Below are 24,729 nucleotides of genomic sequence, written 5' to 3' on the forward strand. Positions count from 1 at the left end.
GGGGAGCTACGGAAGCTACAAAAATGGCTTCCCAACTTTCCTTTTTTGTATAGGAAGTCTCATTCATTTCTTATGTGTTAGAGATACTACGTCCTTTTGAAGGAATGGAGATTAGGGGCTTCTAGGTGCTCACTGTGGGGAACAAGGTTTTATATGTTACCTCTACTTTCAGACCTATGCTTTGGGATCTTTGAGCTCTGTAACTGAGGGAGACAAGAGTATGGGTCTAGAATGTTTCCTGATTTATTATAAAAGATTAACTAACAAGAGTCTCAACAATAATAATAATGACAATGACAGGTCCTACCTGTAATTCCAGGTGCTGTGGGAGCCAAATGGAACTTTTAATTTTGAAGTTATTATTGGGAAAAGAGAAGAAGACTTTCTCAACTGAACTTTCTCAGCAGGAAAAAGAAACAATGGTCACTTATGCTAACATATACACAGACACAGACAGACAGACAGACACACACACACACACACACACACACACACACACACACACACACATATACATATATATCTCAAGTTCTGCCTTCCCAAAACATCTGATAGGTGCCAGAATGACCTTGGGTTATTCTCTCAAGTGAGGTCTTAAAGAGGTATTGGTGGGCTCCCTTATGCCTCTAAAATGCTAACTCAGATTTCGTAGGGAAAAATTTTCCAGCACACAGAGATCCTAACAAAGGAAAAAAGGCCTTACTTACTAATATAGATGGGTATAAACGGGTATATGCAAGCATATATTCCATAACAAGCAATACTAAGTCACTTACATTCCTCAGAATGAAGAATAGCAACTGTAGTTACGAAGTTCTGAGAAGCAAAACCATATTTTCATATACATAATAAGTAGGGATATAGAACTAGAGTCTAAACATGGAAAACACTGAAGCAGATAAAATTTGTTAGCTCTGCCACATAAAGCCACTAACTAAAGCTCACCGGGGACTAACTGAGACAAAGAGGACAGGCTGAGGAGGTACCTAAGTATCTCTAAAGGTGATATTTAACATTATATATATATATATATGTGTGTGTGTGTGTGTGTGTATATATATATATATATAGAGAGAGACCTCTACAAAAATCAACAAAGATAACTTGGACAGATCATGCTCCTTAATGAGCTACACAAAGGGTGACAAATAAAGCTATAACAAATACTTACAAAAATGTTCAAGTCACTAGAAGAGAGAGAAAGGAGGCATGTGGGGGATGGGGGGAGAAGAACCCAGTGAGAATAGGTTCTATATTGAATCTGGCATCTGGGAATATTGTGGCAGAGAGCAGATGAGACAATCTTAGTAAAAAGGAAAGAGTGGGAGGAAAGGGGGGGTGCAGCCTGTGCTCAGGCAGGGAAGGGAAAAAAGGCTGGAGGAAGCCCACAATGGCCTATAATTGAGCACTGCAGACTCACTGGTTGTCCTACTGAACCCAGAAGCCCTCTATGCAATTAAAAAGCCAGTACCCATGAAAGGAAAGGTTAAGAGTTTGGAATATTTGGATCTCTGTCTGGTGACTGATTAAGGAGCCTGGGCTGATGTCAAACTGAGCTAACTAGTGCTAACTGCTAACATGAGCAGTCAAGCAAAGAAAGAAATGTCAAGTAGAAGATAGGGTGGATTAAAGAACATTCCCAAGAACAACCTATAAGGCATCTAAGTCCATTTAAGAAATAGGAGTTATGGAAAATGAGGCAACTATATATTCCAATGCCTTGACCAGCTTGTGCTACACTGGTCTTCCTGACAGAAGCAATCACCTATCTGATAGGTGTTAAAAGAAAGCTGATCTTTCTGTTTGAGGAATACCCTTTCTAGCTTCAACTTATTAGAGCATAAGAAGAGTTCTCAGACAGGATAGAAGTAATCAATGAAGGAAGTCAGTGAGGTAAAAGGTTCGGAGGGAGGAAAGGCGAATAAAAACCAGAGTCAAAAGCTGGTGGCTAGAAGAATCAAATAATAAAAAAAATTCTGAACTGTTGGAATTATTTTTACACCTGATATTGGCCCCAGGAGGAAAAGACATTTTGTTATTTGGTAACTGTCTTCTGGAGAATTAGTATCTGACTAAAGGCCAGAGTGAGAGTAATTGGGAAGGTAGAGAATGAAGTAAGCCATTAAAGTAGCCAACACATCGTGTAGGAGATCGGACTAAACACTAAAGAACTTTAAACTCTATGATTCTGCAAACTACACTTCTTTTTTGTGGTGAAATAATATAATTTAGAAAAAATTATTTCCAGAAGCTGTGGATGATTGTTGCGAACAGATTCCATATGTTAGATAAATTTCCACTTAAAAAAAAAACCTTTAAAATCCACTTCAAAACATCTATCCTTGTTTTAGTCATTGGTCAAATCATTTTAAAGTTGCATGTATCATCCAATCCAATTCTATTTCAAAATGAGGGAATCTGTGATTTGACCAATGTCATATTGCTAGTATTAGAATTATAATATAGGTCTTTCAACCGCCAGACCAGTACTCTTTCACAATTGCATGCAAGAAAAGGAATCTCATGGTACAAAGCAAGAATGGAACATGGAAGCATCAGGAACATATGTAACCTCCCACAGACCACTACCCAATAGACTTCTTGCTCGTCAAAGACTATGAGCAAATGCAAGGACCTGTACGTGGGCTATTTGCAAAGTGGGTAATTGTAAAACAAGGAGTAATAGTACCACACATCTTTCAAGTTCTGCATTCTCAACATTTACTTTTCTTTCATTTGTTTTCCTTTTTATATAATGTTTTATATAAACTTATATTAATTTTGGCCTCCTTTATAGTCAATTATCTTAAGATCTCATCTATCTACGAAAGATTATTTGAACTATTGGATACAGCACTGGCCTCGGAGCCAGGAAGACCCAAGTCTGAGTTCCACCTCTGACGCACACTGGTTGTGTGACCCTGGACACATTACTTAACTTCTCACTGTTCCAAACAACTCTCGAAGAGTATGTTTCCAAAGTCCAAAGAGGGAGTTTCCTCTTATCAATGAAATCACAAGTTTGGTTCCTATCCAACCGATAGGCAGGTTAGTGGTACAGTGGATAGTATCCGGGGCCTGCAGTCAGGAAAACCCAAATTCAAAGCTGACCTTAGACAAATACTAGATGTGACCCTGGTTGTTTAAATCTGTCTTCTTCAGTTTCCTCAACAGTAAAATGGGAGAAATAATAGCACCTACCACCTCCCAAAATTGTGAGGATCAAAGCACTTGGTATGTAGTAGGTGCTTAATAAAGGCTTGTTTCCTTCCTTTCATATCCCCATTCTCATATCGCCTATCCTCACATTTTAGTGACTTGCCCTGCTTGTTTTTGTGGTCTTTTCTTGTCACTATATGATCCTTTAAAACATGCAGGTGAATATCATGCTGTTACTACAGATCCCTCTCTCCCAAAATAAATCTCCAGAGACCAAGCCCAGGAAAAAGCTAAGATACTCAGATCTGAATTCCAAGGTCCCTTTTCAGCTCTAGATCTACTTTTATGTTCTCATGAACTAAAACTTTCTGAATTATCTTAATCCATAATTTCATGAAGAAAATGCATGCAATATTTAAAAATACCACAGTAATCTATACCAATTTATAGATGATTTGTTTTAAGAAAATCTAAAAAGCCAAATTCTGAACTTATAAAACAACAAAAAAAATTAAGGTATAGCTATTCACTTTATAAAAGAATTCACTAAAACATTCCTCAAAAAAGATTAAGCTCTCCATGGCCATTTTAAAATAATTCTGTCTATATATAACTTTTTAGGAACATACAGAGAAAACAAAGTATAATTATACCATAACACAAAGTCAGATAAAGATAGGTGATTAAACCTTATTGTTGGGATGAGTATATGTCCTGCCTCAGATGTAGTCCCCTTTGAAAATAGTAGACTCTTTTAAGGATAAAAGGACACAGTGAAATTCACATTACAAGAATAGGAAGCCACAATAAGATCTAGTTAAACAAGATGATTCTGTTAAAGGTAATATATCCATGCTGATACTGGGGAAGGAAAGGTAATATGAAATATATTATGTGGGACAATAAAGTTGTAGTAGACACAGGTTATTTTAAAAATAAATTTTTATTGATACATTTTGTATTTACATCACCTCAATTTCCCCCATATGCCGAAACCGTCCAAAAAGCTATTCCATATTACAAATATGTTTGAAAGAAAAAGAAAAAAATCAATAAAACTGATCAATACATTGAAAAACAAAAACATATGTAATGTTCAAAACATCTCCCTCTCCATTATGGCAAAGAGGCTGGAGGAAGGAGGGAAGTTATCTTCTTCTATCTCCTCCTTGGGACCATGCTTGTTCTTTGTAACTCTGAAGCAATCATTTTTAACTGTTTTGTAGTGGTTGTTTGTTCCATTTACATTGCTGTAGTCATTGTGTATACTATACTATTTTCTTGGCTCTGATTACATTCACTTTACATAAGTTCATGTAAATCTTTCCAAGCTTCTCTGTATTTATCAATTCATCATTTCTTATTGTACAGCAATATTTCATTACATTCATGTACCACAGTTTAGCCAGTCCTTAATCAATGGGCATCTTCTTTGTTTGCACAAAAGGTGCTATTATAAATATTTTATTGCCTATGAAGACATAATAATAATAATAACAATATTTATATAGCACCTCTGTGACAGGCCTATGCTAAGTGTTTTACAAATATTATCTCATTTGGTCCTCACAACAACCCTCAAAGTAGATGCTATTATAATCCTCTTTTACAACTGAGGAAACTGAGGAGACGGAGGTTAAGTGACATACTCATGGTCACAGAATTAATGTTTGAGGCCAAATTTGAACTCAGGTCCTCCTGACTCCAGGCCCAGGCCTCTATCCATTCCACTACCTAGCTGCTTTTTAATCAAGAACTTCAATGCCCAGTAGTGGAATATCTGAGTCAAAGAGTATAGGCATTTTAGTTACTTTAATTGTATAATTACAAACTGATTTCCAAAATAACGGTATTGCTTCATAGCTGTACTCAACAATGCATTAGTGTGACTATCTTTCAACAACCCCTCCAACATTGACTATTACCATCTTTAATCATCTTTGCCCATTTGCCCGGTGTGAAGTAAAACTAAGAATGTGTTGATTTACATTTGACTTATTAAGTGATTTGGGACATTTTTTCATATGGTCAATCATTTAGAACTCTCATTTTGAGAGCTGTTTGCTCATATCCTTTGACTACTTATCTACTGGGGAGTGGCTTTGGGGGTTTTATATTTATATGCACAAATATGCGTACACATACACATAGATATATGCATATTTGTATGCTTAATATATGCATGTGTATTGTCTTGGATACTAAACCCTTATAAATTTGATACGAGAATGTTTTTCCCTTCTGACCACTTCCCTTCTTATTCTAGATGCAGTAGTTGGGTTTGTGCAGCAGTTTTTAAAATTTCATATAATCAAAATGATATATTTTATCTTTTATAATTATTTGGCTAAGAATATACCATGGCTATAACATATATAAAATCCTCTGCTCTTCTAATTTCATATATTGATATATGATTATATATACACATATCTATGATCTTTAATATTCAAGTCATATATTTATTTTGAATCTATTAAGGAAGATAGTATCAAGTGTTAGTCTAACCCTAATTTCTGCCAAATTGCACTGAATACTCCCAGTTTTTGTCAAGTAGTTCTTTCCTAAGTAATGTATATTTTGAGATTTATCAACTATCATGTTATGGAGTTCCATTATTTCTGACTCCCCTTTCTAGTCTGTCCTGTTGATCCACTTCTCTGTTTCTGAATCAATATCAAATAGTTTTGATGTCTACTGCTTTATAATATAGTCTGTGGTCTGGAAATGATATTACCACTTCACCCCAATCTCGTATTTTCATTATTTCCATTGATAGTCTAGATTTCCGTTCCTCCAAATGAATTATTATTTCATGAAGTTCTCTAGAGTATCCCGTTTTTGATTGGTATGGCATTTAAAAGGCAAATTAACAGTGCAGTCATTTTCATTATATTAGCATGGGCCAGCTATGAATACTGATTAATTATCTAGGTATTTAAGTTGTTGTTTATTTCTTTAAGAACCTCTTTGTAATTTAATCCATATAGGTATTCAGTGTGTTTTGGTAGACTGATTCCTAGTCTATGTATTTGGTAGTTATCTGAACAGAGATTTCACTTTCTATTGTTGCCTCTTTAAAAGTTGTTAAAATTTTTATATACAAATGCTATTATTGTTAATGGGTTTATTTTGTAGCCTGCAATTTTGCTGAAGCTATTATCTCATTTGGCATCTTTTCTGATTTTCTAAGTAAACTGTCATGTCAGAAAAAAGTGATAGTTTTATCTCCTCTTTAACCATCTTTATTCCTCTTATTTCTTTCTCTTATCTTACTACTATGGCTAGCATTTCTAGAATTACACCAAATATCGGGGAGAATGTGTATTTTTGCTTTACTGTTGTATTTACTGGGAAATTTTCAGTGTTTGCCCATTACACTCAATGATTACTTTTGGGATAAATACTTTATTTTAAACAATCCCCCAATATATATACTTTGTAGAGATTTTAGCATAAATGAGCACTGTACTTTGTCAAAGGCTCTTTCCACACCTATTGAGATTATCATATGAATGTGGATGATTTTGTTTTTAGTATTATCATGATGATTGCTTCCCTAATGTTGAACCATCTTTTCATCTCTAATCCAACTTGTCATAATCAAAGATTTGTTAGATGAATTGTTACACCATTTTTGATAGAATTTTATTTTAAAATTCTGAATTGGAAGCAGCTAGGTAGCCCATTAGATAGTGCTAGCCTTGGAGTAAGGAAGACCCAAGTTAGACTCTTGCCTCAGACACCTTCTACCCAGGAGATCTTGGGCTTAAACCCTTGAAACCTCTCTTTCCTCATTTGTAAAAGGCGATAATAGCAGTAACTACCTCATAGGGTTCTTGCAAGACATCAAATGAGATAACATATGCAAAACGTTTTGCAAACTTTTTTCTAAAAAAAATATTAATGATATTGGTCTATAGTCTGCTGTTTTACCTTTCCCTGGTTTAGGTATTAGGATTATATTTGTCTTATAAAAAGGGTATGAAAAAGTGGTTTCTTTTTTATTTTTGAGAATAATTTGTGTAGTATTGGCCTTAACTGTTTTAAAAAGTTTGATACAGTGGTTTTTCCAATGAGATAGTTCACATTGTCTTCCATTTTTTCATTCCTTTGGTTCTGTTTTATAATATCTTGATTTCTCATAAAGTCACTAGCTTCCACTTGCTCCAATCTCATTTTTAAGGTAGTATCTTCTTCAGTGGTCTTTTGGACCCCCTGTAACCAGAATGGACTTTGTTTTCTTTGAATGACTCAGCTTACCTCATTGAGCTTCCCTGGACACTGGGGCTTGCTCTTCCGGGGCAGGAAGCCAAGCGACCATGCCAGGAATCAGAGAACTTCCTGTGTAATGAGTCATGGGGCTGGCTGAGGGGAGGTGTGTTAACCTGGTCTATGCTAGGGGGAGGGGCCAAGTCAAGAACCAATCGGCCCTGGTCATTCAGGCGGCGCTTGATGATGTCAAAACCTCTAAAAGAGGGGAGAGGACAGTTTGAAGATCTCCTTTTCCTTTTCCGGTTGGAGCCTACAGCCAAAGCTGAGCTGCCGGTAGCAGAGCTGACTGGAGGCCAGTGGGTAATCTTCTTACCGTAGAGGGGAAGCATGTATACGATTTTGCCTTATACTATCTCACTTCTCTGTGGTGTCCTGGTTACCCTTGTGAGGCGGACTTATTGGGCCTGGAAGCTTTTGATGTAAATATCAAAATGGGGATGCTGGTTTGTGGGTTTGTTACTGTGGAGTGTAAATACATGCTTTAGTTCTCCTACCTTCTGCCTAGAGAATTCCTTATACCCTGCGGTTCCGGACCTTTTAGGCACATATGAGATTCTCTTTGAAATCATAAATTCTGCCTTCCTAATATACTCCCTTTTCCATTTGGCTAATTCTGCCTTTCAAGGCATTCTTCTCCTCATTGGCTTTTTGGAGCTCTTTTGCCATTTGAGTTAGTCTATTTTTTAAAGTGTTGTTTTCTTCAATATTTTTTTCGGTATTTTTTTTGGGTCTCCCTTAGCAAGTCATTGACTTGTTTTTCATGGTTTTCTTGCATCATTCTCATTTCTCATCCCAATTTTTCCTCTACTTCTCTAACTTGTTTTTCCAACTCCTTTTTGAGCTCTTCCATGGCCTGAGACCAGTTCATGTTTTTCTTGGAGGCTTTTGGTATAGGCTCTTGGACTTTGTTGACTTCTTCAGGCCGTATGTTTTGGTCTTCTTTGTCACCAAAGAAAGATTCCAAAGTCTGAGACTGAATCTGGGTGTGTTTTCACTGCCTGGCCATGTTCCCAGCCAACTTACTTGACCCTTGAGTTTTTCGTCGGGGTATGACTGCCTGTAGAGCAAAGAGTACTTTGTTCCAAGCTTGAGGGGATGCGCCGTTGATTTCAGAGCTATTTCTATATAGCCAGCTCTGCCACCCCAGCACTCCTCCTTCCTCAAGAACCACCAACCCGGACCTGACACAAATCTTCAGCAGGCTCTGCACTCCTGCTCTGATCCACCACTTAATTCCTCCCACCAGGTGGGCCTGGGACGATAGACCTCATCCAGCAACCAGCCAGGCTGTCCTAGGCTGGATCCCTGCTTCCCTCTGCTATTTTGTGGGTTCTGCAGTTCTAGAATTTGTTCAGAGAAATTTTTATAGGTTTTTGGAGGGATGTGGTGGGGAGCTCACGCAAGTCCCTGCTTTCCAGCCGCCATTCTCTTCCAATTTTCAAAATCTCTTTTGTCCTTTCTTTTGTTAGTTCTCTGATTTTTTAAAATGACTATTCAGTTCATTAATCTTCCCCTTTTCTATTTTGTTAATGTATGTTTTTAGCCACAAATTTTTTTTTCCCTGATGGGGAATTAGTGGCATCCAAACTATGGAATACTTTTTCATCATTATCATTGTCTTTTACAGAATTATTGTTTCCCTGATTTATTCTTTGACTCACTTGTTACTTTGGACTTCATTACTGAATGTCCATTAAAGTTGGTGTCTTTTGTTCATGATCCCTAAGTAGAATACTATTTTTATCGTTATAATCTGTAAAAGATGTATTTATAAATTTCTTCCTAACACAGAAAATTTTTGTAAAAGTTTCACAGAGTGCTGAAAAATAAATATCTCCAAGCAGTCACATTCAGAATATATTCTATATCTTTTTAGCTCTAGTTTTTACAACCACCTGCTCAAATCTTTATTTCCCTTTTTTTGTCTATTAGATTTGCCCATATCTAACAAATGGATATTAAAGTTTCCTACTACTAATGTTTTTTTGCTACCTACATCTTCTTAGAATACAGTTTTTCTTTATAAATTTACATCCTTTATACATTTACATGTTCTAAACTTACAATTGGAACATATAGTTTAAGACTGATATTGGGTCTGTTTCCTTTCAGCATAATGTAATTTCCCTGTTTCTCTCTATATGTACTGTAAGTTTTTGTTTTTGAAATTATGTTTGACAGCATGATTACAGGTCCTGTTTTTTGCAGTAAGGGCTAGAAAATGACCAAGATAGCACCCCACATTTTGGCCATCTGGAACACCATTTTATCAGTGCCAAGATTTAGACAAAATGCAAAGATACCAGACTCCTTCAGAATAAGATATGACAAGAGCAAAAGAAACTAATTAAAATACAGCGACTATAAGAGAAACATCCTAATATAGTGGAGTTGGCCTCTTAACCAGCATGACCTGTGTTCCTGGGCTTAAGTCTAACATCTGACACATACTGGCCTTTGACTCTAGACAAGTAGCAACCTTTCAGGGCCCTAGACAACTTTCTAGGATTATAAATTGCAGATTTATATACATCTGCACAGGAAAAAAAGAAGTTATGAGACTGCTCCTTATACCAATATAGGTCTAGATTTAAAAAAAAAACCCAACCACAATTAAGATGAAGATGTTTTTATCAGCCTAAAAGTAAATTAAAATTTTTTTTAAATCTGTAAATATAAATTTCTATAGCAGAAAAGGGTTTAAAATATTGAGATATAAGGAGCAGGCTGCATCCCATAAAGAGGAGAAAGGTTAGGTAAATAGGATATTTAAGTGCAAATTACAAAGGGAAATTTTAGAATAACTATAATAAAAGATCAACACAGAGGTTAGTAAGAAATATTTCTATATTCTCCTCAACAGATCACAGGCTCTAAAAGGACTTCCTTTATATCTAAGGTGAAAGGAGCTATGAAAGTTGTCACTGTGCACAAGTGTCAAGTAAATTTGCTGGAGATATAAGGAAAAGATTTAGGAAATATTCAATTAGAATTTGTAGGAAGTTAATGAGGATTGAGGAAATAAAAGAGCAATGAACTACTGTATACAGTTGGAATGAGTGTTAATAGCCTGAAATCACAGAAACTCTTCCCCAATTCATCTACAAATGCCTACGGCTAAACTGCTTTATAATCAACAGTTTCTCCCCCTAATCTTCTGGGTTACCTTGACCTCCAGTCACTCGGTTCTGGCTCCTCTCCCAGGACATTCATTACTCCTGCTCTGACTTCATTTCTCTTCCTTCCCAATGCAAAATGTAGAATTCATTAATCAGTTCAACATTATACTAAGCTCAGCTTTCAATCCCTTGTCCCTTGGTCCTACTGCTTCAATTCTTACCAAGTGACTAGGTTATCCACACCATCTACCTTTTCCATTTGCATTCATGTGGCATATAGGTGCTACAGTGGACTAGAGTCAGAAACACTCATCTTCCTGAGTTCAAATCTGGCATCAGACACTTAACTAGCTGTGTGACCCTGGGCAAATCACTTAACCCTGTTTACCTCCATTTCCTCATCTGTAAAAATGAGCTGGAGAAGGAAATGACAAACCACTGCAGTATCTCTGCCAAGAAAATACCAAATGGGGTCACGAAGGGTCAGACATGACTGAAAACAACTTAACAGCAACAAGCCACTAAATAGTACTAGAGGCCACACAACTAAGGAAATTCATGCAGTGCTGAGAACTCTCTCTTTATCCCCTATTCTATACCTCAGAGCTAACTGTGGACAGATATAGAGACAAAGGATCTGGGGTCAAATACTATTTGGTCACTTAGTACTAGCCTTGGGCAAGTCTGGGTTTCAGTTACCCATTTGTAAATTGAGGCGTGGCTTAGACTATATTTCTCTAAAGGTCCCTTCCAACTCCCAGATTTATGATCCTATAACTCCTTGTGAACATCCCTCATTCTCTAATGAAGAAGTGATCCTTATCCCCTAGATCCCATTTTATTCAATTGTTTGATCTCTCAATCAATCCATCTCTCTAATTTTCAATCTCCCTATTTGCTGACTTCTTTCCTGCTGCCTACAAATATGTTCAGGGCACTCTTTCAACATTCACTTGAACCTATTCCCTCAAATTATCACCCTCTACAGCTCTTCTCTCTTCCAAGACTAAACTCCTAGGCAAAGCCATCTGCATTTACTACTTCCTGCCTCCCTCTCACTTCTCAGGTCCTTGCAATCTGACTTCTGACATCATCACTCAATCCAAGAGTTATCAGTCATCTCTTAATTACCAAATCCAATGACCTTTTCTCAGGGTTCACCCTTCTTGATCTCACCTGCATTTTACACAACTAACAACCCATTTTCCTAGACATTTTGCACTCTATAGAGCTTCATGATTCTGCTTCCTCAAGGTTGTCTTATCTGTCTGGCTACTCCTCAGTCTTCTTTGTTGGATCACCATTCAGGTCCCAAACTGGATTCATCCAAGCTCTGTGCTAGGTATTCATTCTCTACACACTCTTGGTGATTTTATCAGCATCCAGGGATTTAAATATCATCTTTATACAAACGACTCTCAGGCTAATACATCCAGCACTATTCTCCCAAGCTCCAGGCTCACATCACCAACTGCCTATTGCACATTTCCAACTAGATATCCCCTAAGCACCTCAAACTCAAGCTATATAAAATGGAAGCTTTTATTTTTCTCTCCAATCCTCCCTCTACTTCTTTCTAGACATCCCTATTTTTGTTGAGCACACTACCACTTTAACACTCAGATTTGCAATTTTAGAGTCATTCTTGTAAGAAATGGGGGGAGTAGGGGCAGCTAGGTGGCTCAGTGAGTAGAGTACTGGCCCTGGAGTCAGGAGTTGACACCTGACACACTTACTAGCTATGTGACCTTGGGCAAGTCACTTAACCCCAACTGCCCTGCCTTCCCCCCTCCAAAAAAAAAGACCCAAAAAACAAACAAAAAGAAATGGGGGAAGCAGTTTTGTTTCCAGTTTTGCTCCCCATCCCCCCACCCCCCCCACCGCTTTAGCAGAAGGTAAAAGTCAGGTGACTGATTAGAACTATTTCTAATCAGCTGTGATCTAACTTAGACCAGGCTTCTGGTTCGGTGAAAGATTAGAGACCCATACACATGCTTAAATGAACCATTTGAGGAGGGCATGACATAGGCAGTCGGGGGTTTCATCTGGCCAATGAAGAGCCTAGTGGGAGATTCGAAGTGGGGATCAATAAAAGGACTGACATCCATCTGAATCTTTGTACTCTCCTGTACTCTGTTCAGAAGATGTACCCATTTATTTGGACCAAATAAATGTAAAATATAATTAAAACATTCCTGGCTTCCCAACGAGTACTATTTACTCCTAGACAATGTAAGTATGTTTCTAACAGTTGGGGGCTCATCTGGGATAAATATAGCTTCAGAAGAAAGAAATATTGTGCCCCAGAGACTGGGAGGTGCCCTCACTGGTTTGCAGTAGGCCTTAGTATCTGCAGGTGAAAATTTCCCTTCTTCAGACTGCTAACTTCCTGGGAGTATTCTTCTGGAATCCTTGGGAAACCAGGAACGTGAGTAAAGGAAAAAAATGAAGGAAAATGGCCACAGACAGCATAAGTCAGGTACCTGAGCAAGGTAGGAAAGATCTGGGAACTAAAGTACTACTTTGTCATGTCTGGATTCACTCCAAGTTGAGAAATAAGATTTGCTTGAAATGGGGAAGAGAGCTCTCAGAATATCTGACCAAGGCGGAGGAGAATGGATTTCTCTTAGCATTTTTTTGCATAGCCCATGAAGAAAAAAGCTGGCAGACTGGGACAGCCAGGGGGCTGACCTAGAAAAAGGATTTGGAAGCTTGTAGGTGGTAAAAATTCTCTCTCAAGGAGAGGTAGATTGATTTGCACTTCAAAACCTCTCACTGCTTCGTAGAAAGGATAAGATTGGTGTAGAACATACAGCCATGAGGTGAGATGTGAAGCATGAAATGTGTTATTTTTAATGCTTGGGATGGGTCTGAATTCGAATTCTAAATTCTTCATCTGCAATGTCTTGTCTAATGTCTTGTCTGTGTGTTTAAGAAAAGTTTTATGTTTTATGTTCCTATAGAAATTTTTAACTCTAGGAACGGAGAGGTTAAAAGAAATAATTAGCAAAAGAAAGATCTCTGGAACGCTGTGGAGAAACAAAACTGAGGTTGGGGGACGGAGATAAGCTCTTTTAGTGTGCAAATTGCTCGTCACTTAACTTCAGGTTTTAAGATTGGCAAAGAACTCCCATTTTTCTTAGGCTTTTAGTGGGAAATTAAGATTCTTTTTGGTTCCAACACTGGCTAAGTTGGAATACTAGACTAGAAGTTGAATTGTGAAAAGCTAGCAGGTTTTAGAACTGATAAGGAATCAGAGCCAAGCAGCCCAGAGAAGAGAGCTGATAGGGAGAAGAAAGCTGAGGACTCTGAATTAAGGTTTAATTAGGTCCTACAGGTTAAAAAAAAATCTGTGTATTTGCATTAACTCAATGTATCTGACATCAAGCAAAGTGTTTTAAAACTGCAGAAATAAAGGGGATCTTCTGTATGATAATGGAATGATCACTTCAAGGGTTCAGTGGTCTGTTTAGAATGTGATTAAAATGTTAGACATTTAACTTTAAGTTTTAAGGTAAAAGCAGATGAAGAGTACTTCATGAGTACTATTTTTTTTTCATTTATTTGAAATGTTTGAGGTAGTTTGGGTCAAGATTAGGAAAAAAAGGGATTGAAATTGGAGTGAGAATATGGAGAGTCTCCTTCCCGCCTCCTCCTCCCACTTCTCCTCCCCTCCTTTTGTCTATCTAGATAAGGAGAGCTCTAGCTATCCCCATCTGATTGAAGGGGAGGAAGGGGGAGGGGCAGCAGTTACTGGGTTTTAAGTTTTACTGAAAGAGAGAGAACAGCAGGGGTCAGAAACCAGCTGACCTCCGAACCTGACTTTTTGAAGTCAGCAGAACTGATTTCTAGTAATTGGTTTTTAGGATAAGATTAGATTTTGAGAAGTGGGTCCAGGTAAAGTTCTGATCAGTGAAACTTGCCATCTGATGTGCTCTTTTTTTTATGGCAGGTCTCTCTAATCAAAATAAGTAGTTAGTGATAACTGTCAGAATCTGTTACTATTGTGAAGTTGTGGTACCCAAAGACATAGAAGGTTTTATGGAGAAAAATGGAAAATTTGATGAACGCAAATATGTGAAATCTTGCTGTTTTCAAATGACTGGATAAATTGGTACTCTTGTATAGTCATATGAAAGATAACATTCTTTCTACATATTAATGGGAGTAATTAGACAAAGGGAAAAAGAAGTTTGTGAAATAAAGATAGAAATGTAAGGTTGAATCATTATCTCATAGACTAAGGCTGGGATTTAAAGTTACCTTGTATCTATGTGGAATAAGGTCCTTAAATGTTTCAAAGAGATGTAAGAGCAATTGGGTATTAAGACAAATGGTGTAATTAATTACTGGAATTCAATCAGAGACATTTTCAGTTTGGGGAAACGAATTTCAGTATAAGTTTCTTAGGTAAGTCATAGAATACTTTTGCATTGATGGGAAAAGTTAAATGTGGTTGTTTGGATTTGAATTCATTCCATGGTCTAAAACGTAAAGATAAAGTTAGTATTTGAACCTATCATATTTATATGGTTCAATTCTTTAAACATATCTCATTCTTTCAGATCAGGCATAGTTAGAGGAGAATAGAAAAGCAAACTGATGTAAATGTGTTGGAACAATAACTTATGATCTTAATGGGAAGATTTTATGAACATGGGTGGAAATGCATGCAAGCTATTTAGAGCTAGCTTTGGAGATGTTCCTTAACCAATGTGAGATTACAGTCATATCTTAAACTGATAATTGGAACTTGCTATTCAAAGACTTAATGGGATTGTTGACTGACAACTCCAAAGGACTCATGATGGAGACAGCTATCTACATCCAGAGAAAGAACTATGAAATATGAACGCAGATTGAGGCACACTGTTTGCTCTCCTTTTTTTCCCTTTGTTTTTTTTTCTTTTGTTTGTTTTTGGTTTTTTTTGGTTTTGTTTCTTCTTTCTCCTGACTCATTCCATTGGTCATAATTCTTCTTTACAACCTGACTATTGTGTAAATAAGTTCAATGCAAAGTTATATGTGGAAGATATATGGGATCCCATGCCGTCTTGGGGAGGGGGAGGGGGGGAAGAAAATCTGTACTCAAAATTATGTGGATCTGAGCATTGTAAATTAAAAATTAAAAATCTTAATTATAAAAAAAAATGACAAAAAAAGGAAGGATGTCTGAGTCACTGATCCATTATGCCAGCAGCCCTGTGAAGGGCAAGTATGAACTGCAGGTATGATTTCATGGGAAGGTTGAGAGGGTAACTGTTCTGCATATGCTGAGGTGGGACTCTCTTGACTTGATTCCTTAACTGAAACCTGGCAGACTTTAAGCCTGGGTCAACGCAATTTGCAGTTGGACATAACTTCTGCCTGGAGTTGACAGGAAGATGGGGAAATATTGTCCCCTTACTATAAGTCCCTAATCTCTTAGTGGCAAATTTCTATAATCAGAAGGTTTTGTAAGCACAGTAACAAATCTATTAAAATAATTGATTATGGAACATCTTAGGTTACTAAAGGACTGGGATTAGTGTTCCTATATAAGTTAGGGTACTTCATAAGGGCCTTGTTTAGGGTCTTGTATAAGTTAGGGTCCTTTAATTCTGGGTAATAGTATGGAGAAAATTAGGTCAAGGGCTTGTGAGAATATTATTTTGTTATTTGGTTAATATCATGTTTGTCTAAAGTTTTGTTACAATTAGTAACGTTAAAAGAAGAATGGCTTGTGGTTTATTTTGTAAATGCCTTAAAAGAAACATGGCATGACTAAAAGATTAAGATTTTATATATACTGTGTTAAAATTGATTATTTAATGTATTTATGTACGCACTGGAGCCTGCTGTTAATTTCTTAGTGAAACCTCATCCTCCTGGTGAGGAAATTAATAATGAATTAATGTAAAGTATAAGAGACGGGGTTCTGATGTGAATTTCTTAAATATGACAATTGGTCAAGGCTCCAATTTTGAATATGTAAAAATGATCAGGGTATAAGGATTAGAAATGGTAATTTAAAATTGCGCTAAGGTAACTTTTGTAGGAGAATGGAAAGAAAGCTGGTTTCAACAAGAAGAAGATGATGCTGTGCTGGAGATGGCTGGAACAAACACCAAGGACCAGAGGACTTCATTGATAATGTTCCTTGCCAGACAACCTTACAGGAAGAGACTTTTGAATCTTAAAGGGACAACTGCATTATTGTTTTCTTTTGGGTCTCTGTATCTGTATTTATAAAGGGGACTGCCCCCTTTGATTTGTTAAGATGTCAATCAACCTTTACCCCTTCCCATATTTACTTAAAGGGGTGACGGTTAAGGGGAAAAATCCAGATGAGAAAGAGAGTAAGGGAGTATTAAAGATGTAGAAACAAAAATTTGAATAAAAAAAGAGGGGGAACTGTAAGAAATGGGGGGAGCAGTTTTGTTTCTACAGAGTTGAAAGTATCCCTCTCTCCCCTCTTCCCCCCCAACTTTAGCAGAATATAAGTCAGGTGACTGATAAGAACTAGTTCTAGTCAGCTGTGATCTAGCATAGACCAGGCTTCTGGTGGGGTGAAAGGTTAGAGGCCTGTACACATGCTTAAACGAGTCATTTGAGGAGGGCATGACATAGGCAGTCAGGTGGTTGCATCTGGCCAATGAAGACCCTAGTGGGAGATTCTAAGTGGGGGTCAATAAAAGGACTGACATCCATCTGAATCTTTGTACTCTCCTGTACTCTGTTCAGGGGACATGCCCATTTATTCCGACTGAATAAATGTAAAATATAATTAAAACATTCCTGGCTTCCCAACAAGTATTATTTATTCCTAGGCAATGTAAGTATGTTTCTAACATTCTCAAAACTCCACTCTATTATAGATACACTACCTGCTTCACCCAAACCCCACCATAGCCAATCACTTGCTAAGTCTTTTTTAACTCTATCTCTTAGGATTTTAGGATGTTAGCTCTAGAGCAGGAAGGGAATGCAAAGACCATCTAGTCCACCCCCCTCATTTTAAAGATAAAGGAACTGAGGTCCAGAAAGGTTGGTGATTTGCCCATAGTCACACTGGCAGTTTACAAAGGAAAAATTTAAACCTCAGGTCCTCTGAATCTACAACCAGCTCTCTTTCCATTCTGCCATGATACTTACCATACACATTTCTTAAATCTGTTCCCATCTCTTTTTTTCACATGACCAGCTTCCTAGTTCAAGACTCCATCACCACTACCCAGACTATTAGAATAGCTTCCTAATTCTCCCTGCCTCCAATCTCTCTACTCTCAATTAATCCTCCACATACTCAACAAATTGATATTCCCAAAGCACAGGTCTCAAGAAGTTTCAGTAGCTCCCTAATAACTCTAAGATAAAATACAAATTTCTTTGTTTGGCATTTAAAGCCCTTCACAATCTGGCTCCAAGAAAGACTGGACTTGCTAAAATATGGGTTCAACTCCTGCCTCACACATGGACTTCCTTCCTAAACAACCCTGGGCTAGTCACTTAACTTCTAAGCTTTAGTTTCCTATGTCGAAAATGTTAATAAGAACTGAACCTAGCTAACAATTTGTAAGGATCAAATGAGCCATGATATGAAGAAAAAAAGATATAAAGAAAGAACAAAATATAAATACAGCCCTTTGAAAATTTAAATTGCTATGTAAATGTGGACTGTTGTTATCAGACTAAGATCTCAGTCCCTCACACACTCTATATCCAGTCAAACTAGTCTACTTATTGTTTCCCATCCAGGGAAATTCCACACTACATCCCTGCCTTTGCACTGGAATGTATTCTCAACCTCTTAGAAGGCAAACTTTCCTTCAAGACTCAGATCACTGTCACCTCCTACAAGAGGTCCTTCCTCAAGTTACTAGTTATATATACCCTACACTTACTTTGTATTTACTTACATATATATGTGCAGTTCTTCCAGAAAATAGTAAACTACTTCAGATCAAGGACTAATTCATTTTTCTATCTTTGGATTCTCAGTGCCTATCAAATTACCTTGCACATAGTAGGTGTTTAATAAATGCTTGTTGAATATAGTCAGAGAAAAATTTTTCAAAGATAAAAGAAGCTATAATAATCAGGGCACCACTGCCTTTTAAAATAATTTTTTAGTTTTCTGACTATTTGTGCTATAAATTAAAGATATTGTTATAAAAATTACTCAAAGTAGGAAAGCAATATATTCTACACTTTACCAAAGCAAAGATTGAGACATGCATACCTTTGTTACATTAACTCTTCTTACTTCAAATTTACATTCAGTGTGTGTGCCTATGAAAAGAGAAATTCTAGTCAATATTTATGGAATTTATCCAAAGCACTTAACATCAAATCAATCAAGTTTTGATAAACAATAACTACTAAAAATATTAGCATAATATTTATATTATTGACATGGTTCAGTCATTTCAGTTGCATCTGACTCTTTACAACTTCATCTGAGGTCTTCTTGGCAAAGATACTGAAGTGGTTTGCCATTTCCTTCTCCAGCTCATTTTACAAAAGAGGAAATTGAGGCAAACATGGTAATGTGACTTACCCAGGTCACACAGTTATTAAGTGTCTGAGGCCAGATCGATCTGAACTCAAGATGAGTCCTCCTGACTCTAGGCCCATCATTTCATCTACTGCACCACCCAGCTGTCCCCAGTTTTCATATTACATTCTGATTGTTCCTCAACAGAAATAACTCACAGGGGAAGGAGCCAAGTGGACAGAGTAGCTGGAAGTAGTTAAGTTTTCTCACCCAAATTCCTCTAAACAGATATATAAAATACACCAGATTGAATTTTGATGGGGAAATATAAGAAAAAGTCATAGTGAGTCATTTTTCCAGCCCAGGTAGGCATAAGACAAAGAAAGAAAGGTCTACAGACATTAGGGAGGTGGTGTGGACAGAAACACCACAAAATGGAGCATTCTAGCACAGGCTATGCTCCAGGGCAAGTAGAGATCCCACACCCCTACTGTGACCTCATGTAATATCCAGGAATAGGTAGCAGTTTTATTACCCACTATCTAAGTCTAAGGTCACAGATCAGGGTGGACTGAGAAGATCTGCACCCAGTGGTTGAGGGATAAGAAAGGGTAGAATACACTGGGAGACATATGGAAAGGATTAAGTTCAAAAGCAAGCAGCAGTGGTATGGCTCAGATACTAAGAGCAGAGCAGGGTCTTAGTTATAGCTTCCATCTTAGTCTGAAATTTGCAAACGAATAATCAGGGCAGGAATCCCAGCCCAAAGGGTAAGCCTGCAGTTCTTTCACTCTGGCTTTCCAGCTATCTGACGGTGATGAGTAAAGCAACATATTATTGTTGCTTGGACCAAAACCCAGACCAGGAACTTGCAGAGTTCAGACAACCAGGCAGTTATCAGACTTTGCCCTAGATCAGATGATTTTCAGAGTGCTGAAAGCTTGCTGGTGTCTAGGCCTGAGCTGACCCTGAGATTCTGAAATAACACAACACTCAGTAGCCCAAGAAAACAGCAACAGCATCAGCCCATACCTTCCCTCCAAAAGTGTACAGAACCTGGCCCTAACATCAAGTCTGAAGTCAAAAAGTAAGCTGGAAGAAAGAGCATTATGGTATTATGTTGATAAGGGCCCTCAAAATATTAACCCATAAAAACAGAAGGATTCTAAAACATCTGCAACTGAAGTCTTGAAGAAAACCATAGGTGTTGCACAAATTCAATTATAATTCCTCAAAGATATGAAGCGAAGGTTAAAAACAAAAAGTTTAAAATGTTTACACATATGAGAAGATAATGCAAGAGGACAAAACTGGAAAGGAAACGAGTGTCATAGAAGAAGGTAAGGAAAGGAAATTAACAACTTGGCACAAGAAGTACAAACCTTGCCTAAGCAACAAACTCCCTGAAAACTAGAACGGTCCAAACAGAAGCCACTGACTCCATAAGATTACAAAAAATACTACAAAGTTAAAAACAAAATCAAAAGACTGAAAAAAATAAAAGAAAATGTAGAAGAAAAATAGAAGAAAATCTCACAGCAAAAACAACTGACTTGAGAAACAGATCAAGGAGAAAAAAATTCAAGAATCATTATACTACCTAAAAGCCATGAAACCTTCCCCTCCGCAAAAAAAAAAAAAAAAGATCCAGCCATATTTCATGAAATCTTAGAGACAGTTAGGTGGCACAATGGATAGAGAACATGGCTTGGAGTCAGGAAGACCTAAGTTCAAATCAGAACTCAAGACATTTATTTACTAGCTCTGTAACTCTGGGCAGGTCATTTAACCTCTATCTGCCTCCATTTCCTCATCTGCAAAATGGCACCTACCGTGCAGCATTGTTATGAGGATCAAATGAGAAAATATTTGTAAAATTGTCTAGAATAGTACCTGGGCACGTAGCAAGGACTAAATAAATATGCATTTCCTCTTTCCCTTCCTTATTTCTTCTAAAGAAAACTACCTCTTAGAACCAGAGGGAAGAGAAATAGAAAGAATTCATTGACCACTTCCTAAAAGAAATCTCCAAATGAACACAACCAGAAAAAGTGTAACCAAAATCCAAAGCTTCCAGATCAAAACAAAAATACTGAAAGCAGCTAGGAAGAAAGGATTCAAACAACAAGGAGTCATAAGTCAGGATCACCCATGACTAAGCAACCACCACAATGAAGGAGCATAGAGCTTGGATTACAATGTTCTAGAAATCATTGGATATAGGCTCACAGTCAAGAATAACTTACCCAGTAAACTGAGTATAATGTTACGGGGGTGGGGGAGGGGACGAATCTTAAAATAAAAGAGAGGGCTTCCAAACATTCCTGTTGAAAAGATCAGAACTATGGAGGAACTTTGAAGTATAATCGCAGAAGCTGAAACACTATGTACAATGTAAAAGGGCAAACACAAATGAACAATTATAAGGAACTAAAGGATAAATTGCTTAAATTCAAATGTGGGGAAATGATTCATGTCCCCTCTGAAACCTACCATCAACAGGGGTCATAAAGAGAGTCTAATTATACAGAAAAACTAGAAGTGGAAAGAGAGGGGAGGAGGAATAGAATATACTGTGAAGTAGGGGAGGTGGAGGAAAAGGAAGGTTAGGGAAAACATGTCACATAATAAGTGTGTGCAAGTAAGTATCAATACAAACCAGTAGGAATGGGTAAGTGATTGATACTTGAAACTCACTCTCATCTAAAAACTGATCAAAGAAGGGAAGGATACACACACACACACACACAGAGTTAAGTATAGAAATACAGGTCACTCCACAGGGAAAATAAGAAGGAAAAGAGAGAAAAGGAAATTAGAAGGAGGGTAGGTTAAGGGATGGATAAGTCTTAAGTTAAACAAACTCTAAGGACATACAAAAAAGAGCTCTTTTTGAGGTGGCAAAGAAGTGAAATGGGGTGAATGGCTGAACAAGTTATGGCATACAAAAATGGAATAAATTGTGATCTAAGAAATGTTGACAGAGAAACTTTAGAAGACCTGTATGAACTGATATAGAATTAAGTGAATAGACTAGGAGAACAATTTATACAATGACAACAATACCGTAAAGATAGACCCTTTGGAAAGACTTAGGAACTCTTGATCAATTATGACTCCAAAAGACTTAACAATAAAACATGCTACCTACTTCCTAATAGTATACAGTACAGAATGAGACACATATAATATGTGTGTATATGAATAGGCATGTATGTATATACACATATTCATGTGTATGTGTGTACATGCATATATGCATGCATACATATGTGTGTGTCCTTTCGGACACAGCCAATGCAGAAATCTGTTAGTTTGTTTTTCTTTTTCTCTCAGCTGGGAGAGGGGGATGGAATTCTGCTTATTGAAGAATAAAATTTAATTAAAAAGAACCCATATTAAAGAAATTTTATGAATTTAATGTTATACTTATAAACCTAAGGAGGTTCCTTAGAGATCATCTAATCCATTCCTCATTTTCTCAGAACTGCCACAGGTCAGAGGGTTTCATAAAGATAACAACAGAAAGCTTGGGGAAATCTATGTACAACTGTTATGTTATGCAGATTTAAATCTAATCCCACTATAGTGTCATGGATCTCTTTGACAGTCTGATAAAGCCTATAAACCCCTTCTCAAGATAATGCTTTTAAATGTACAAAATAAAATACTTAGGCAATTAATTATTTTGAAATGCAGTTATCAAAATTTTTTTTAAACAAGTTCAGACTTCAAGTTAAAAAATTCTGCATTGCAGTTATACCCTGATATATGGTAACTCAATATGAAGAATTTCAGTCTTAAAAGAATTATTCAATAGGTATCCAATACCAAATCCATTATCTGAAAGCATAAGATTTCTACTTTTATTATTTCTGTAAAATCAAATTTTATACACTGCAGGGACACAGAACAATCTATGAGCACTACTAGTCAGTCAGTGTTGACCAGTGCAATACGAATTTTAGGGACCCCAAACCTAAAAGGCCACAGAGTAAGTCAGGGCCCCATAAATTTGATGTCTGTGGTCAAAAAACCTTTTGTCAAAGTCACCTCAAGAGGATCCCTCCTTTTGACCAGCACTGGGGCCAATTCTTTCTTCCTTTTCTCCAGCTACTCCTACCACTTCAAATCCAGCCTTAGATTTCCACTGGGGCTGAGTACAAAGTAGGTACTAGGGTCAGGGAAATCCCAGGCAGCTGTGGGACCTGTAGAAATGAAAGAAAACTAGGAGGGGAGGTAATTCCCAAGCAATAGTGTCATGTATTAAAAATATTACCTGTTGTCTTTGTGGTCAGCCATTCTAATGTGATAATCCACATGTAAAAGATACACGTAAGTTAGGGCTACTGTCTATATGGATGAATGAATAAAACCTCTATCAAGCGCTTACTATATCCAAAGTGCTAAGGATACAAAAAGAAAAAGACAATCCCTGATCTCACCTCACATTCTAATGGGAGAGACAACACAAATGGAAGGTTTTCAACTGCAAGTCAGACAGGTTCAGGATTCTGGAATGTGTCCATCAAAATCTAAGGAGAAATGGTCCCAATAGTGATGGTTGTTTGATTTCTCTGGTACATGCTGCCTCTTGGTTGGCTGTCAGTGGAGACAGCTGGACAAGAAGTGACAGATAAATGGTACAGAAGTTCAGAAGTAGGAGAGACCAATATAGAATGGAGTTTTGAGAGATTTCATGAAGGAGATGGGATAAGGCGTTGGATTTTTTTTTAAACAAGACTTTACTATCACTCTCTCCTCTGTCCTCCCCCCACCCAACCTGAACAATACATTTTTTTAAAAAGTTTCAGAATATGCATTATACAGCAAAGTCCCACACTAGCCATGTTCAAAAATGTATGTCTCATTCAGCATTTCAAATCTATCACCTTTTCACATTCAATGCTCTAGAAATATGATTTATCATTGCATTAAGCACAATTCTGAAGTTTCTCAAAGTTGTTTTTCTGTATAAGATTGTCATTGTATAAATGGCTGATGAGGTCATGACCATTTCATTGCATCACTCCAAAGAGGTCTTTCCCAGTTTCCACAAACTGAATGAAATGAAACTCTTCATTTTGTTGCTTCTTGTAATACCATAATATTCCGCTACATTCCTATGCCATAATTTGTTTAGCTATTCCCCAAAACAAGGACCCTCTGCCCCAACTCAGTTTCCAGTTTATAGCTGTTACTACAAAAAAGAGTTGTTATAAATCTTTATGTACATATGGGTCTTTTTTCCTTTCTTTGATCTCTGTGTGGGATCAGTTTAAATAGCTATATAGCTGGGTAAGGGGATATTCAGTTAGTGACTTTGGGGGCATAGTTCCAAATTGCTTTCCAGAAATGCTGGACCAATATACAGCCCCACCAACAGTGCATTAGTGTCTCTCTACCCAAATTCCCTACAACATTTCTCATTTTTGCCCATCTGATTAGGCGTGAGGCCGGATTTCAGGGTTGCTTTAATTTGCATTTCCTGATTAGCACTGATTTAGGGCATTTTTTCTGATGGCTATTGATAGCTTGGGAGATATGCCTTGGAGAACTACAACAAAAATTAAGATTTGGTCATTATCCCAGCCCAGGGAAGCTGAGATAGAGAGAAAGAGAGATCTGTAGCCACAGGGGTGGAAGCTGACTGAAAGCAAAGCATACAGGTTACAGTGGAAGCTCTACCATCTGTGAGCC

At 37.3% G+C, this 24,729-nt stretch overlaps 1 protein-coding gene across 3 annotated transcripts in view; it reads right to left on the reverse strand.

The window, feature by feature from the left end:
* The window catches only part of NCK1 (NCK adaptor protein 1), an 88,379-nt gene that overhangs the window by 32,354 nt on the left and 31,296 nt on the right, over nt 1-24,729 (reverse strand). For 2 of the 3 annotated variants that reach the window (XM_036745815.1, XM_036745816.1), the window contains exon 2: nt 18,775-18,824. The exons of the other annotated variant lie outside the window; for it this stretch is intronic. The gene's annotated coding sequence lies outside the window, so the exon portion shown is untranslated. The remainder of the gene's footprint in view (nt 1-18,774; nt 18,825-24,729) is intronic. 3 annotated transcript variants of the gene reach the window in all.

Source organism: Trichosurus vulpecula, chromosome 2, assembly GCF_011100635.1.
Source record: "Trichosurus vulpecula isolate mTriVul1 chromosome 2, mTriVul1.pri, whole genome shotgun sequence".
NCBI lineage: Eukaryota > Metazoa > Chordata > Mammalia > Diprotodontia > Phalangeridae > Trichosurus > Trichosurus vulpecula.